This window comes from Euprymna scolopes, chromosome 4 (assembly GCF_053919585.1).
Source record: "Euprymna scolopes isolate OS-2025 chromosome 4, ASM5391958v1, whole genome shotgun sequence".
Taxonomy (NCBI): domain Eukaryota; kingdom Metazoa; phylum Mollusca; class Cephalopoda; order Sepiida; family Sepiolidae; genus Euprymna; species Euprymna scolopes.
Genome location: NC_136485.1, coordinates 32,434,302 through 32,440,301, shown reverse-complemented (window position 1 = coordinate 32,440,301; position 6,000 = coordinate 32,434,302).

The window sequence follows — 6,000 nt, the reverse complement described above, 5'->3', positions numbered from 1 at the left end:
CTATTCATTATTCCCATGACAGATGTCATTTACTGTAATATGCAAATGTAATTATCGTTAGAACTTTAGTTTCTTTGGAATAAATAGTATATATAGAAACCTTCTTACAACATACCCTCGCAAATTACATTCTTTAATCTGTTCTTGAAATAGAAAGAAAGCACTTTCTAAGAAGATTGCACTGTTGTTGAATTTGGGGAGTCGTTTCAAATCTGTTTCTTAGGCTGTGAATCTTAATAGCATTGTCTTTCCTGTTAGAAGTAACTCTAATACGACCAGCTTTAGGGACATCACGAACGCTGCCGGTGTTTTGGTGCTTTTGCACAGTCTTTCGTACCGTTTTCTCATCACATTTCAATCTACGGCCGATTTATCGATTGCATAAACCAGAAAGGTGGAGGTTAATGAGCTCCGGCCGATCACTAAGAGAAAGTCGTGGCATATTGCCTAAATCTACAATTGTATAACCTTGAAAATCAACAGTTTCCATTGGAGATGCTTTGTTAGCTCTTGGTGGATATTTTAAACTGATTAAGGGGGTATAATTTAAGCTGGTTTTAAGCGAATTTGTTGCTGTGGACTTTCTTTTTGCCTCCTCAATTTGAAGTTATTTTTTGGAAATTGCCGTGAACACAAGAATATTTCAATAAAAAGTCAAATATGAACAGTAAATATTTCAGAAGAATAAAAGACGCATCAAATGAGGTATAGGCTGTTTAAACAGTTACATTAAGTTTAGCTTTAATTTGAAGTTTTTGAACAAATTTCAAGTGCTAACTTACTTTTTGCAGGCACAATATATATATATATATATATATATATATATATATATATATATATATATATTTAGTATCGGCCATAATATACGGAACGGAAAAGAAAATTGCAATTATTCATGTATATTTAAAAAATTAATGCATGGATTTTTCTTAAATACTCAGAATAAACAAATAGAACCAATGTGTATAAACTAGTACAAAAAAAATATGATTCAATATTGAGAAATATTTTAGTTTAAAATTATATCTGTGGATTTATCCTGGCCAAAAGTTAAGGAATGAACTAGAAAATTTATTTTTAAGAGACTAAACTTTACATAACAATAGCTAGTTTTTAATATCGGAACTGCTGATAAGCACAACAAAGAAAAATGGCGTCACCGACTCGCAAAACTCTGTCTCTCTAAGAAAAAAAATAATTTTAGACAATTACAAAGAAAAGAAATCAATTTCAACAATTACTAATATCCTTCGAAGATCAAAAAGTGTTGTTCATCGTGTGATAGCTCGATATAAGTATAAAAATACATTAGAAGCATCCCCTAAAACCGACAGACCCCCTAAAACGTCTCAACGAGAAGATAGGATTATGGTAAGGCAGGCTCTTAGTGACCGATTTAAATCCGCAACATCAATTTCTCGTGATTTTAATTAACAGACTGGGAAAAATATATCTAGAAAAACTGTTTCTCGACGGTTAGCAGCTGCCGGATTGCATGCCAGGGTGCCAGTATCTAAACCCTTGATCTCCAAGAAGAACAAAAATAGCCGTTTGAAGTTTGCCTATGAGGATGTCGTCTGGACTGATGAACAATTGGCTATGGTTCACTTCAGCGATGAATCCAAGTTCAATTTGTTTGGATCTGATGGAAAGAAGCATGTACAGCGTAAAGCAGGTGAACGATTATCCTCCAAATGTGTTAAAAAGATACTTAAATTCGGAAGGGGAAGTGTAATGGTGTGGGGTATGATATCCTCGGAAGGGGTTGGCCCTCTGGTTCGAATCTATGGTAGGGTTAATGCGGATACTTATAAGCAGCTCCTTCAACAAAATGTTATTGAGAGCTTACGCCTTTCACCTAATCAGCCAAGCATTTTTATGCAAGATAACGCCCCTTGCATAAAGCTAAAAAAAATGATTAGTTACCTCGAGGAAGAAGAAATAAGAGTAATGAACTGGCCAGCGCAGAGTCCGGATCTGAATCCGATAGAAAATGTTTGGAAAATGATTGGTGAAAGAGCACAGACGAGGAATCCCCAAAATCAAAATCATTTGTGGGATTTATTGAAAGAAAGAGTGGGAAAAGATAAATCCTGAATTTTGCAAGAAACTAATCCAGTCTTGTGGTCGAAGATGCAGTGAGATCATAAAGAATAAAGGGATGTTCACTAAATATTGAATGAATTTATTTTTTTAAACATTTGCATTAAAAAAAACATAAAGTTTCTATTTCGTTCCTTAACTTTTGGCCAGGATAAATCCACAGATATAATTTAAAACTAAAATATTTCTCAATATTGAATATAATTTTTCTTTTTTTTGTACTAGTTTATACACATTGGTTCTATTTGTTTATTCTGAGTATTTCAAAAAAATCCATGCTCTAATTTTTGAAATATACATGAATAATTTTAATTTTCTTTTCCGTTCCTTATATTATGGCCGATACTGTATATATATATATATATATATATATATATATATATATATATATATATATATATATATATATATATATATATATATATACATGCGTATAACAGAATAATTACATCTGTTATTCACCATAATTATCAAATACACATGTAAATATAAACTGCCTCTAGGTTATATAATAAAATGTATTGTCTAATATTTCATGTACAATTCATAGATTTGTGTTATCCAACGAAACAATGTTTACTATAAGGTGTAGCTCATAAGCATGACAGCAAATTAATCTAAATTTTCTAAATCAATATTTAGCATTTCTCAGTAATCACAGCAATATGCAGTATCAAAATATCATTTGAAGCAACTAGGAATTAATATTATGAAAATGATCGAACAATAAAGGAAAAAAAGAACTATATAAGCAAAGGAAAATTTGCGCTTCCCTTTCTATTTATGTATTTACATTAGGTTTTCAAGGTATAATAATGTAAAGCTATCAATATAAATAGTTGCAAATGAAGTACTGACAATTATCTAAGTCTGCTTCGTAAAGTGCAATTGAAATCATTTCGAAACAATGGTTTTTATCTATCACTGTATATCTATATTAATGTTTTCACTGACCGTTTAATGATCACTTTTTGAATCCTTAGAAATGTAAAGTAGATACATTGCTTTGCACATTTCATTGACCATATGGTGAGTTTCATTCATTGTCGGTTATTTGTTACTAAATTCTAATTCCCACAAATAATCTGTTGACAGTGCAAATAGCTATAATAAATTAAATTTACTAAATATCAATATACCATCATCTTTTTTTGTTCAGAGATACATAAATAACAATACAGCTTATTTTATTGGATAACCATTATTTATATATTTCAAATTATGTATTTGTCAATAACATTTTTCCATATAATACGTACATGCTGTTGATATACAAAGTGACCCAAACGAAACAGACCCCAACTCTAATTAGGCCGCGTTTCTTAGTGTTTGTCCGGATGAAATGAAACGTTGGTCATAACTAGTTTATTATATTCCAAACCTCACATCAAAACATTAGGGTCTTTGGCCTTTTTTCTCCGTTCTACAGCATATGTTCTACATAGATGGCCTCGATTTAGCTTTTGTTTTTGTATGGTCATCCTGTATATATATATATATATATATATATATATATATATATATATATATATATATATATATTTGAGAAGAAAAACGATAAATAACAGACCACATGCGAGTGAAAAAGGAAAAAATCATAGACTCCTTCCCATTCTGGGTAAAATCTATAAATATGCGTGTGCAACAAATACACACAGATATGTCAATTAAAGTACACGTTAATCATACATATTTCTTATTTAAATTTTTTAATGAAAGTTTTAGCTTGACACTATTAACTGAATATCGGTTCCCTATGTATCACGAACGTTCGCTAATATTCATATAATATTCTGCAGGTGATAAAAACTGCACAAAAATAAGCTCATAAAAGAAGAAAATTCCAAAAAGGAAATCGTCAACGCGCATTTGAAGTTGTTTAGCTGCGAAAGTCACTTTACATTTTACATAAGAAATAACATCAAATCATTAATCTGCATGATAATCATTTACCAATATAAGTTAGTGATTACATACGTAATTTTTGTGATTGAAGGTTATTGTGTGTTAATAGAAATATATTTGAGTATTTTTAATTAAAATTGTTTCGGAATATATTATTTCCGTGTTTGATGTTGCATAAAATGTGTCTCAAATTAGAAGTGACAGTTATGTTGTCGTAGATATTGGTAAATTGATTTAACGTTTGCATAGTTAAACATACATCCCCCATATATATATATATATATATATATATATATATATATATATATATATATATGTGTGTGTGTGTGTGTGTGTGTGTATGTGTGTGTGTGTGTATGTGTGTGTAAACCCAGGCTCTGTCTCACTCTCTCTCTCTCTCTATATATATATATATATGCATATATATAATATATATGTATATATATATATATATGCATATATATATATAATATATATGTATATTTATGTATTTATTTATGTATTTCAGAGACTTTTTATATTACTTATGTGTATGTATCCTACGAATCTATTTTATATGTTATATATCTGTATCCTATGAAATCTGTACAAATTTCCGGTTAAAATATGTCTACTTCTGTTTTTCACCTATACTGTAACCGTACACATAACTATGCGCATCCCTCCCTCTACCCAAATCTAATTAACCTTCATGTTATATAGGTATATCTCTCAGTATGCTACTTCTGTATTTTCCCTACCTTTTAAGTATAGGTTTCCTTTTTTTATATAACTGCAAGGATGTTTATACATGAATTGAGAAGGAGACATATTTTAGATACAATAAGGTTTGCTGATCATTAAACTAATGCATTTAATGATTCCACTATAAATTTTATTCATGCTCCTACTTTTTATGTCTACAGATGTATGCGTAGGTGCGTATGCGCATGTGTGTGCATATTTATGTAAATGTATGTTTAGTAAATGCATGTGTATATGTATAGTTTACCATTATTTATCAGGTATAGTATCAATCTTCAGCTCTTGAATTTTTTAATCAATGAAATAAACCCGGACTCTTCCCAATCTTTATATATAATTGAATCAAACAAGGATATATACACATTACGTTAAATTAGAATTACCTATTATCCCTATGCCTTTAATCTCATATATACCCAATAGCGAACATTTTTACTAAGACGTCACTTATTTTGTTAGATAGTTTACACACGTGATAATTCATGCACTTAACCTGACTCCGGTTAAGTAAGATAGTTTTAATTTTTGTCACTATTAACTCAATAAAGTAATTAAATAGTCATCTATATAGCACATATAATAATATGAAAAAAGTATCACCTTATATAACGCATATCATAATATGATAAAAGTAACACCTTGTGTAACGCATATAATAATGTTAAAATATTGTTAATTGCTTTAATAATAAAAAAAATGTTAGGCATAATAAACTGCGTACACGTACGCATTTTATTTGTGCGTATATATGTGCATGTGTGTGTGTGTGCGTTTATATGTACTCGATTAAATCTTTAACTTCTTATAAATCTATAACGAGCTTAGATCGTTAATTTGTATATAATCCATTAACAAATAACGTTATCTTATAATTTTATATTTTAAAATTATTTACTTACGATGTATATATATATATATATATATATATATATATATATATATTTATATAATATATATATGCGTGAGTATTGTAGTCGTGTACATGTTTGCTTGTGTGTATGTACGTGCGTATATGTTTGTATATATATGTGTATATATGTGTAAATATATACACACATACATACACACGTATATGTATGTATTGTGATATATGTCTTCGTATGCTTAACGATTTATACTTGATAATAGAAGTATGACCATTTTTCTTTTTCTTTCTACTTTTCTTTTTCTTATTCTTTTTCTTTCTCTCAATTCCACCTCCCACAATCTAATCTCTTTAACTTCCACCTTTCTTCGACGTTTCAACTC